This window comes from Orycteropus afer, unplaced genomic scaffold (genome assembly GCF_000298275.1).
Source record: "Orycteropus afer afer isolate SDZICR_OR568_19922 unplaced genomic scaffold, OryAfe1.0 scaffold00014, whole genome shotgun sequence".
NCBI classification, from domain to species: domain Eukaryota; kingdom Metazoa; phylum Chordata; class Mammalia; order Tubulidentata; family Orycteropodidae; genus Orycteropus; species Orycteropus afer.
In genome coordinates this window covers 20169251-20182520 of record NW_006921601.1, presented here as the reverse complement: position 1 = coordinate 20182520, position 13270 = coordinate 20169251, and positions in this window count along the sequence as shown.

The following is a 13270-nucleotide window of genomic DNA, read 5'->3' as shown; positions in this document are numbered from 1 at the left end:
GAGTCAATTCCAACTCACAGCAACCCCCACTGGCCCAGCAAATTTCTGTAGTGGCACTGGAAGGGCCATGAGGTGTGTCTGTTAGATATTGCAGTGGGACCTGTGCTCAGTGAAGGCAGCAACAAAACTTGTCTCACCCAATGTTACATCCCAAATCCACTCAGCCCTTGGGAATGGCCTACTTCCATGGTTTCTCCTGGAGCCATTAGCTGCCTTTGATCATTTCTCTGCCTCTTCTTCCTGACCCTTAAATATTAAAAAGCCCCAGGGCTCAGTCTTCAATCCTCTTGTTCTAGCCATACTGACTCCTATGTGTGCTCATCCAGCCTCATGATTTTAAATACTACCTTTACACAAACGAGGGCATACTGCATGGTTTCAAATCAGGAAGGTATGCATCACGGTTATACTCTTTCACCATACTTACTCAATCTGTATGCTGAGCAAATAATCCAAGATTCTAGACTATATGAATAAGAATGCAGGATCAGGATTGGGGGAAGACTCATTAACAACGTAAATATGCACATGGCACAGCCTTGCTTGCTGAAAGCAAGAAATACTTGAAGCATTTATTGATAAAGATCAAAGACTCCAACCTTCAACATAAAGAAAACAAAAATCCTCAAAACTGGACCAATAAGCAATATGATGGACAGACAAAAGACTGAAGTTGCCAAGGATTTCATTTTACTTGCATCCAGAATCATTGTCATACTGCACTGGGTAAATCTGCAGCAAAGGATCTTTTTAAAGTGTTAAAAAGCAAAGATGTCACTTTGAGGACTAAGGTACACCTGATTTAAGCCTTCAATCACCTCATATACATGCAAAAACTGGACAATGAATAAGGAAGACCAAAGAAGAATTAATGCATTTGAATTATGGTATTGGCGAAGAATATCGAATATACCATGGACTACCAGACAACTTAGAAATCTGTCTTGGAGGAAGTATGGCCAGGGTGCTCCTTGGAAGCTGGATGGTGAGATTTCATCTCAGGTACATGTTATCAGGAGGGACCGATCCCAGGAGAAGGACATCATGCTTGGTAAAGTAGAGGATCAGTGGAAAAAATGGATTGACACGGTGGCTCAAACCTAGCAATGAGTGTCAGGGTGGTACAACACCAGGAAATGTTTTATTCTGTCGCACATAGGATTGCAATGAGTTGGGGAAGATGCAATAGAACCTGACAACAACAACATACATGAATGACTCAATTTTATATCTCCAGCCTGTGGTTAAAATGCTTAGCTGCTGACTGAAAGGTCAGTGGTTCAAACCTACCAACTGCTCCACAGGAGAAAGATGTGTCAATCTACTCCTATAAAGGTATACCGCCTTGGAAACCCTATGGACAGATTACTCTATCCTGCAGGGCTGCTATGCATCAGAATCCACACAATGGCAAAGAGTTTGGTTTGAGATTTTAGGTCTGTTCCCACCCTCCTTCAATCCACCATTATCTCTTTCTTGGGCTATTGCCATAGACTCCCAAGTGTTCTCTCTGCCTCCATTTTTGCTCCCTACATTAGTCTCCTCCTGGCTAGCAGTCCTAATCTGCTTTTAAGAACATGTATCAGAGGATGTTCCCTACTCAAAAGTCCTCCCACAGTTTCCTATCACATTTTGGAAAAATCCAAACATCTTACAAAGCCCCTGCCTATCTTCCCAACTCTCTCCAATCTCCCCCTCACTCACTCGAGACCAGATTTCTTGCTATTTCTCAAACATTCCAAGTTTATACCCTTCTTATGTTCTTTGTACTTGCTGTTCTCTCTACGTGGAACACCCTTTCCACGAATCTTTGTATGGTTTACTCTTCACATGACTCAGGTCTCTGCTCAAATGATAGTTATTCAGGGAGGCCCTACCTAAGGAAGCTTCTCACTTCATCCCCACCTCTGTCCCTTTACTCTGCTTTAATTTTTCTAGCTCTGATTGTTATCTTAAATTATGTCATCTATTTCTTTATTGCCTGTCTCCCCTACTACAATGCAAGCTCAACAAGGATAGGAATTTTGGCTTTCTTGTTCACCACTATATCTCTCCATCTAGAACAGTGCCTGCCACATATTAGAAGCTCAATAAGTATTTGTTCAATGAATGGATCAGTGAATGATCTTCTGGAGGCAGAATGGAGAACTGACACTTCTCATTGGTCATCACCAAGGAAACAGTCAGGACTGCCTTATCCCATTGGCCCCCAGAGCCACTCTATTTAAGGCAGAAAATCATCAAGGAAGATCTAGAAGCATTCCTTTTTATTATCCAAACTAAATCCATGAGCTAGAGGCCAGCCCAAGCCTGGTAGACTCCCCGTCCCATTTAAACCAGTTTCTATCAAGTCAGCTTCACCTCATGGCAACCCCATGTGCATCAGAGTAGAACTGTGCTCCATAGGTTTCTAATGGCTGATTTTTCTGGAGTGCCAGGCCTTTCTTCTGAGGTGTCTCTGGGAGCACTACTCAAGGATTCCTACTAATTACCCTCCCTAAGCCACTACCTTTTATCCAGCCATTCAACTGCTTTTCACATTTATGGAGTTTATTGACACAGAACAAATGTCTTTATAAAACTGGAGAAAATGAGAGGAGAGTACCAATTTGCTGACACAGCTTTAAAAAGTACAAAAACACCCAAGTTGCCTTCGCAAACCTAGCAGCTCCAATGCTTTCTGGAACTGTGCAAGCTTTGCTTGGGTGAATATTTTAATTTCCTAAAATGCATGTGGCTAAAGTACTTGACTGCTAACCAGAAGGCTGGCGGTTCAAACCCACCAGCCACTCCTCGGAAGGAAGGTTGGGCATTCCTACTTCCGTAGTGATACTGCCTTGGAAACCCAAGGAGGGGTCGCTATGAGTCGGGGCTGACTCGATGGCAAACAACAACAACAACAACAACAACAAAATGCATGTAATTGGCAAATGACTTATTTTCTATATCTGTAAAACAGGAGCTCTGGTAGTGTAGTGCCTAAGGCACTTGACTGCTAACCAGAAGGGTGGCAGTTCAAACCACCAGCCACTCCTCAGAAGGAAGGTTGGGCAATCTACTTCCATAGTGATACTGCCTCAGAAACCTAAGGAGGGGTCGCTATGAGTCGGGTCTGACTTGACGGCACATAACAACAACAACAAAATCCCACCTACCTAACTGGGTTGTTTTATGCAATCAGAAAAAGAAGATGAAGGAATGCATATTTGTCCATACCTGTTTACATAAGAATAAAAATGCATTCTGTACTCCAATTACTACAGTCACCTTCAATGGCATCCAAATTGGAGGGATCCATATTCTGTTAGTTAACTATTGTCCTTCTATCTTGCAACTTCAAATATTTCTTTGGAACAAAGCTTGGAATAAATCTGTAGGAAGATGGGCAGAAAGATCTGTAGATAGATACACAGATAAAGGCATCTCATAATTCTTTACATGAAACCTCTCTAATCTATAACATCAATAATCTTGGGTGAGTTTCAAGTTTTTCTGATGACAAGAACCAAAATGTGCACATATCCAGGTTTTGTTACGTGTTAATTAGGCACATGTTGGATGTTCCAACAGACCAGGAATAAGAAGACAAGCTACTTTTAACAGGTGCTGGAATCAGGCCTAGTGCCGATCCTGCCAGCCATACTCACTCCTGTGTGTTAATGGCGATAGTGATAATGGTGAAGTGCTATGCATAAATCAACTCACTTATTCCTGAAAACAACCCAGGTAGGTAGGTGGAATTAGTATCCCTATTTTACAGACACGGAAACTAAATCATTTGCCAAGAAAGTGGCTGAGCCAAGGTTCAAACCCAGGCAGTAAGACTACAGAGTTTATGCAAATGATCATCATGCTCCACTGCTTCTCCTGGGGATGAAGACTGTGAATTCAATCTCCTTGTTGAGGTCTTGTCAGAGACCAGTGAACAGCAACAGCCCTCTTCCCTGCCTGACTTCTGAACTAGTTGAGAAATAAGACAAAAGACTCAGCAGGAGGCCAAAATACCACTTGTCTTAATACAGAGAAGAGCATATTTTCTTAGTCCTGGAAGAGCATAGCCTGATGCACAAGCCAAAAAGGACTGACCATCCCTTCTCCCTCCACACTGGACCACCATCCCTAAAATGCAGTTTTATCCTTAGTGCTCAATATGGTTGCTGATACTCCAACCATTTCATCCACATTCCAGGCAGTAAAACATGGAAAGAATCAAAGGTAAGGATAAGAGGATGTTTAGGAGTTCCACACATCCCTTCCACTTATATTTGGGCAAAACCTATTCACATGGTCATTCATTAGGTAGCTGTTAGCTTTTGCTGCCTAACAAACACAAAGTTTCTGTGGTGTTCAGCATTAAGCACTTATTCTCATATATCAGCAGGGTGGCTAGGGTTCAGTTCAGTCAAGCTAGCCTCATCCAGGCTGTTCTACTTGAGACTGCAGTGGCTGAGCTGATTATACTTTGCCCTGACAGCCATTTGTGTCAGTCAAATGGCTCATCATCGGGCTATCCAAGACATGGGAACCACAGAAGCACAAAGAGTGAATGGAAATAGGCAAGGCCTCTTAATGCCTAGACTCAGAACTGGCACGCTGTCACTTTTGCTCATGTGCCATTGGCCAGAGCAGAGATGCAAGGCCAAGCTCAAAGTCAAGGGATGGAAGTACAGTCTTCCCACAATGAGGACATGGCAAGGGTGTGGATTCAGGGTGCAGTAAAGAAGGAGAGCCAATACTCAGTCTACCATACTTTGCTGCACGAGAACTGGGAAATGTCACCTTTTGGCTTTGTGGTGACATGCCTGGCTAAAGCTGTTATTCAAGAAAAGGAGAACAGAAATTCTGAGACAATTATCAGTCTCTGCCACACTCAATATTGTACCAACTTTGCAAAATACCAGTACTGGGTTAGTTCAAATTCACTGTACTTCCTACCCTCAACTCCAGATATTGTGCGTGTGGAATTACAAAGCATTCACACAAAGGCAAAGAAAGTGAGGGAGGGTGCATGGAGATTGTCACGGGCCTGCATCTAGCAATGCTCTCTCCTGCTGAGAATGGTGGGGCAGAACAATTTTTTTTTAATATGGGATATTTCAAAACCCTAACCAAGAAAGCTCAAATCCATGCAGCCTTAGAAAGTAGAGCCCAAGCCTATCTCTCTGTCTCTGTTCTAAACCTGAGCAGGAAGTACCTGCCACATGGTGGAGATGGCAGGCAGAGTGTGCAAATGAGTATCTTTGACAAATTATCTCCAGGATTCTTTAGCCTCCATTTCCTAAGCAAGAGAAGAAAGGCAGAAGGAACTAAGTTATGAGATAAAAGTATTCTGCTGTCCTGAGACCCCCAGCTCCTCTCCCAATGCCCCTCGATGTCCCGGGAGTTCCCCTGGACTCCCAGACTTCATGATGCACCAACTGCCATAATAACACCTGGCAGGGCTCCAGGACCCTGTTGTGGCCTCACTGCCATGTCTGTGCCTATTGGTTGGTGTCATGCCCATACTGGTTGCTAAAAAAGTTTTAATATACCTCTAATGATCCCCATCACTTGATTCAGAAAGATTCCCAGCCAAAAGTGCCCTATATTTTTAGATTTGTGATTTGATCTCTTGAAGTTCACCCCAAATGGTGTGAAAAAGTTGGCTTCCTGCACAGTCAAACCAGTGTCCCTGCCTCAACTTTCTCCCCACTCCAATCCATTCTCAACATGGTAACCAGATCAATTTTCCAAGCACATCCCACAGGTCTGACTCTGATTCTAACAATAAACACCCAACATTTATGTGGGACCTTATGTTCAGAAAACAATGTCATCTATCACTTTTAATTGAACCTCATAGGAACTAGGGAAAGTCCCTGAGCGGTGCAATTGAGTGCTCAACTAGTTGAAAGGTTGGCCGTTTGAACTCACCCAGAGACACCTCAGAAGAAAGGCCTGGTGATCTTCTTCCAAAAGGTCACAGCCTTGAAAACTCTATGGAAATTTCTAATCTGCACACACAAGGTTGCCGTGAGTTGGAATCAACTCACCAACAACTAACAACAGCAACTATATAAACCAAAAAAACCAAACTCACTGCTGTCGAGTTGATTCAACTCATAGTGACCACTCCTTGGGTTTCCGAGGCAGTATCTCTATGGAAATAGATTACTTGATCTTCCTTCCGAGGAGTGGCTGGTGGGTTTGAACCACCAGCCTTCTGGTTGGCAGTCAAATGCCTTAGGCACTATGCGACCAGGCAACTACATGAGGTAGGTATAAAGCTGAGGCCGTGTTAAAAAGGGACACAGCTGACACATGAAACCAGGACAGTACCTCTCCTCGGAATCACAGCTGCCTCCCAGAAAACCTCTCTCCACTATTCAATAACCTTTTCATGGTCCCCTGTGGCCTGTCAAACAGCGTATGAACTCTTCAGGTTAGCATTGAAGGCCTTTGATTGTCAAGTCCTAAACTGCATTTTCAGCCTTAATCCTCACTTCCTACCACCATATACTATATTTTCCATTTCACCCATCACTCTTTCATGAAATGGTCTGTCTTACCCTCATGCTATCACTTAATTGCTCTCATCCATTGAGAAAGCCCATCCCAACAGCCTCCACCTGGCCCAAATTCTCCCCACATACCAAGACTCAGTTTCATGAAGACACGCCTAATCATTTCAGCCTGAAACTTTTTTTTTCACTCTGCACCTTCTCATGATGTTCTTGTCCTAAATCTTTCTGGGGTGCTTGGTACTTTCCCCTGTGTTTTGTGATGATGTCTGCTGTACATGTCTTAAATCCTTACTCACTCTGAGGTACACAGGGGGAAAGACCTCATCTTACTCATGTTTTCTTTCTTTCTTTTTTTTTTTTTTTTTGTCCATTATAACACTCAACTTTGTGCTTTGGACAGAACCAATACTCATTATTTGCTTATTTAATTTAAAAAATGTATTTATTATCCACTATGTGCCACAAACTGAACATATAAATAATTAAGATGCTGAGTTGAGTGTGGAAATAAATAAATGAGCAATGAATCAATGAATGATGAAAATGTGATTCTGTTTCAGTGTTAATTTATATTATATTCTGGTCATTATTTTCTCCTAATCCTATCAAGTGTCTGGAGAAGTTCCCTGGAAAAGGGAATGGTGATAAGTCAAATGACTTGAAATACTAAAGTTCTCATAAAATTACAGATTAAATGAAAAGGAAAGAACCAACCAAACCCACTGCCATCGAGCTGATTCCACTCATAGTGACCCTACAGGACAGAGTAGAACTGCCCCACATGGTTTCTGAGGCTGTAAATCTTTACAGAAGCAGACTGACACATCTTTGGCTCATGGAGCAGCTGGTGGGGTCAAATGACTGACTTTTTAGTTAGCAGCTGAACTCTTTAACCGCTGCACTGCCAGACCTCCTAAAGGCAAGAAAGGAGGGGCTTAAACTATGCGTGGACTGTGGACTCTGTTTTACACAGTAAGATTGTGCGGAGAAGTAAATCCAATTTTGATCAAGTTGAACCACTTTAAAGCCATTAGTTTACTGCTGTCAAGTGCTCTCAGGGTGAATCTTTTAGACAGTGGTGACTCATCCCAAATGTGAGTGCTTTGAAATTCAGTCCCCACAAAACTGACCTCTCAAGAGGGGATTTGTATATCAGATGTACTAGAATAAATGACCTTGGAGGTCTGGGCAACTAGGAGATGACGAATCTCTGGTTCCAAGAGGGACATTGCGGTGTAGTAAATTACTTAGTGTGGCTTTTCTACCCATAAGTCTTTGTAAACTCTAAGGTGGGAATTGCTATTAGCTACGGAGGAGATCCTGATTTTAAAGTCGCCCACCTGGGTTATTTCTGTTGGGCGTGGCACAACACAATGTTCTGGGAAGTTCCCACTCTCTCTCACGTGCTTAGAGTTCTGATGCTATGATTGGCTAGTTTGACCACCCTGCCGGGCTCAAAAGGAGGCCTCCTAGAGGCAGAACTCTCTCTCTGACTGCTGGTGGAGGAAGACGTGCTGCCGAAAGAGACACGCACCCCTGAAAGAGACATGTGCTGCTGGGAAAGAGCCGCAAGAGACACGCATCACTGAGTGAGACGCCGAGGGACCAGCACTGCTGAGAAAGAGACTGTGAGAGACTCTTGGCTGAGGGACGGTGGGCTGGGAGAGAGACTGAGTGTTCTTCCTGAACTTGAGTTGTAGCCTGGTGCTTCCCTAATAAACCCCATAATCTGTGAGTTCGTGTGGCCACTGCAGTGAATTATCGAACCCAGGAGAGAAGTGGTGGGTGCTTTGGGAGGAATGGTTGGTGAAAGGGCTGGAGGGAGGCAGCATGTCTGGCCTTGCAGTAATAGGCCTTGGGTTACTGCTGGTAATCCTGCCTTCCCCTTGTAGGGTTAGAGGAGGTCAGAACATGTGGCCTCCTTGCCGTTTTTGCAGACATCTAAGGAAACAGGAAAGGAAGGGTGGACTAAGACAGAACAAAACCCTGGGGAGCAGGAGTGAGCTGGGTCAGAAAATAGCAGGGAAGTTCAGGGTGGGAGCAGCTACCTAACCAGTACAGAAGATGAAAATGGGGTGGGGGAAGCAGGACCATTATCAGAGCAGACACGAGATGAGCTCCTTCCAGCTACATCTTGACACCAGTACTTTCTAACAAACCAGCAGAGAGGAGTCCTGCTTTCCTACATTTTGTCCCCATTAGGAACCAAGAGTTATAAAAACACAACAGAGCAGGAAAATGTGAAATTCTGTGGTATCTGGAATTTGTGTTAAAATACTCCAAACAAACAAACAAGTCTGGAGGTTCAAAAAAGGGGTAAATGAAACAAGCTGGGACATGAGTTGATAATCGTCAAAGGTTAGTGATACGTAGATGGAATTTATCATTCTGTGGATGCTTGATAATTTTCATCTAAAGTTTTAAAAAAGACAACTGATTTTCAAAATTGAATTAAAAAAAATGCAACTGAGCAGAGGCGTCTCAGGAAGGTAATCAGAGGTGAAGGCAGCCCCAAGCTTGGATACCATGGAGGGTCTTTCCCTTTCAAGAGCACCAATGCTGGGAAGGTAAGACACTGCACTCAGTTTGGTAGCTGCTGCTCTGCTGATGTTGTGTTGTGGCCAATCCCAAGTGTGTGCAGGAATCTCATTACCATGGATCTTTTCCCAGCCGAAGCTTGACGCAGGATGGACACTTGAGCTTTTGGCATGTGGATTTCATCACCAAATGTGAGGACATTTCTTTTCCCATTAGGAATGACCCTGATCATCCCACAGCCTCAACACACTGAAGCAGAAGATGGAGGCAGAGCATGAGCACGTCATGTCAGTTTGAGTAGGACAGAGCCAAGTTTCCAGGTTGAAATGACCAGACAGGAGAGACCAGAGCCAGTCTCCATACTTAACACAGGAGCTCACAGTTCCACTTCTGGGCATGGAACCTGGGGGCTCCACCCACCTAAAAGAGAATAATGGCCCTTTTTTTGTGTGTTTGTCTGTTGTGTATTAGCAGCTTTTCTGCTGGGTTCTGCGTTTTTTGAGATCTGGGACTTTTTACTCCATTTTCCTAGCGCCACCACCTATCTGTCAGTTTGTTATTATGGCTTGCAGGTTGGTATGATGCTGGAAGCTATGCCATCATTATTTCAAATCCCCGTAGGGTCACTTATAGGGGACAGGTTTTAGTGGAGCTTCTAGACCAAGACAGAGTGGGAAGAAAGGCCTAGCGATGTGCTTCAGAAAATCAGACAGTGAAAACTCCATGAATCACAAACGAATATTACCTGAGATAGTACTAGAGGATGAGCCCCCTAGGTCGGGAGGCACTTAAACACATAATGGCCGCAACGTTGGGCTCAAGCCCAGGCAACTTGTCGCCCTGCTATGCGTGGGGTCACTATGAGTCAGAGTTGATTCAGCATCAACTAAAAACACCACCACAGGGCCTAGCACAGTGCAAGAGCTACATAAATGTTTGGCGAATTGATATGAAGTTGAATTGAAGACTGGCAAAATGAACATTTATACACAGTCAAGTATCTAACTTGCCCAGTTCATATTCTCATTCTTTCTCTCATCATGCCTAAGAGGAGTAATTAATAATTAAACAAACAATAGTGTATTCTGATGGTTAAGAATATAACAACTTAATTGATATTTGTTTCTGTAGCAGTACAGTATCTCATTTCCCCAGGAGGGCAGTTTTCCATTGCTGTTCCATGTTTCTAACAATAAAATGGATCAATCCTGTGGATGCCTGAAGGCTATTTGTTAAGAAAGAAAAATGACGGGTAGTGGGTCTATAGCAGACAAAATACTGTCTTCATCATGTTTTAAACACTGACATTTATTAGGGTTTTATGAACTCATACATTATTAGGATAAATTCTAATTTAATCAGTATATAATAGGCAAATATATAGTACAATAAATTGCATTTATACACATAAATACAAAATTTGAGGTAGGGCCTCAAGAATAATGATTTCTTAAATGAATAACACACAATATATAATATGTACTCTAGAAGATATATATATGATGCATCATTTGTAACACAACATATTTTCTTTATGTATTATTAATGAAAAAATATAAGGACCTGATTAGGGAGCTTAGCTTTATTCATAGGCAACAGTACTCACATAAGATGCCTTAACTTATGACATTAGCCAAGTACACAATTTAAGAACTAACCTATTCCATGATAGGTCTATAGTAAAGTGCAAAAAAAGAATTTTTTTAAAAAGTGACAAAACAAACAAAAAACATTTCCTAATCAATTACTAAGTATCATCCTAACAATAAAATACACCTATAAGGCAAATGGTTACCTGAAGATGTATTTAATCCATGGCAGGCAAATCAAACCACTGCTTGCTTTTCAGAGGTAATGAATATAAAATCTGAAAAACACTTTCTCTTTGGCCGCAGCTTGCTCAGAGGTGACCTGAGCAGAGTTCACATTTCGAAATACTTGATCTTTCTGGACAGTTGAAGGAAAACCTGGGAAAAACAGAAAGCTTTCCTTTCACATATCTTAGGGCAGCCACTTTCTGGAGAAATTAGTATCAAAACTAAATCTCCCAAACCTTTACACTCAGTCTGGACATTTACTGTATGATATCTGAGTACGAAACAGGCAAAGCTCATTGGCCGGCCTTGGTCCTTTGTCTGTCTCTGCAGGACAACCTGCTATGCAGTGTACCTTCACGTGAGCCATCTATCTCAAAGACACCTGTTGCAACCCCAAATCCAGATCCGACAGCAGTAGTGTGATCTTACCATCACGCATTCAATGAGCAATAGTAATTGTGCAAATCTCCGGGAAGACAATGACCGGTGGCCAAGGAACAAAGAGGAAAGAAAACTTAATGTTAGGCACGGCAGAGCTATATTGACAGGTGAAGACGCACAGAAAGCATGGAGGCATGAGTAGACAACAGAGCAAGGACATCATCAAAGGAAAACTCCACTCCAATGAAACATTTGCATAAAGACAACCCAAGTCTTATCCATTTAAAGATCACTGTGTTAAACTCTTTTTAAAGTGCTGCTATTCCTCCAGGAAATACAAAGTGATGACATTTCTTGCATAATAAAAACACGAAAATTTCAAAGAAAAGAAGTTGAAGTCATCCAAGATTGTGCGTTGATCACAGATTTCATGCAATAAATAAGTAAGAGGAAGAAAAAAAGACCACAATTTGACACACTTGTACAGGACAAACACAGCTCTAAAGAGATTAAAAGTTACAAATTGGCAAGACGAACATTTGCTTAAGAAGCCACAACACCAATAGTTAAGAAATATACTTTTTTTTTTTCTCCTTTAAGGATATTACAGGGTTATTGTTTTTCACATATGGCTTTTTATCTCTGAATGGGTTTCTGGCATTCGTTGGTGTTATTGAAATAATCTCAGCAGTGGAAAATGCCCCACTCTTGTGCACAATGAACCAAAGAAAGTTCTTCCTCAGCAACTCAGGTTTGTATCTTTTTCTTCCTCTGTTTTTCTGAGCTTGACGGGAACTCTCAGGTGGCAGTTTACAACAGCGCTGCTCATTTTATTTTCATTCATTCATTTTTCTTCTTCCAGTTGACTCTGCGCATTTGAATAGCGTGGAAACACCCATCTGTTTGTGTGCATCTGAGCTCTTAGCGTCCCAGCCAGGTCCATGGGCGGAGCAGCAGGAATAGAGGGGCAATGACTGTGCACAGCCCTGCCAGGGAATGCCTCGAAGTTGAACATGGCTCTAGACACAGAGAAACTATGGTAACAGTTTCCTGGTAAGTTCAGACTTTAAGCAACTTTTATGTGAACATTGGAAACTGTAGGGAAAAGGAAGAAACAAGACAAGGAAGGAAACCAGGTACTCAGTGAGCAGTTCTGAGTCTTAGCCGTACAGGTCCTAATGCACACAGACGCTGCTGCCTCCAAATGCAAAACACACTCGCTAGTGAGGAGGATGCCATCTCCACTGTTAAATAAACTTTCAGTTTGTACGAAAAAAGCCTGGCAGCATTTGTGGGGTTTTTCCCTTCTTTTAACCACAACAGCAATAATGAGCAGAAATTAGGTTGGCGTCCAGCATCAGATGCGAGTTCTAGCCCAGAAGGGAGGGAGGAGAGCCAAAAACCATCAGTCCTGACACAAACATACCAGCCCCAGGAGAGAATGCTAATTGATTACGCTCTTTTCGTCAACCTCTGAAGTGGAAAGGGCTGTAGATAATTTCCAGGCCTAGGTCATTTCCTCCCTGGCCCTCCCACCCCCCAGATATCAATGGAAGAGGCTAATTTTTGATGCTGCTGTGCTATGGAAATGGAGACCTCTCATCAGTATGGCTCTCTCAGGGAAACCGGTGCTAACGGCCCCCATGGGAAACATTTGGAAAAGTGAGAGCACAGCTCAGCTTCCCCAAGTGAAGTATCTCAGGGAAGCTCAGGGTTCCGTCTCCGTGACAGACAGCAGGTTCCAGCTTCAGGAGACAGAAGGAAAATAATGAGGAGGAGGAGGAAGGACAGACAGACACTGAAGACAGAAGACATGAACACCTAAAGTTCAAAACCCATCTTTGTTTCCTTTTTCAAAACTTTTCACAGGCTACTCTTGAAAACTGGAAGTTTACATCAGTGCTGGCGAATGATGGCAATATTTGCCCTAGAAAAGGGAGCTCTCAGTAAAATGAGTTCAAACTTTTTTTTCCCCCAACAAATGAAGTCATTTTTTTTAAAAAAATGTTACATTAAGGTCTGTTATTGGGT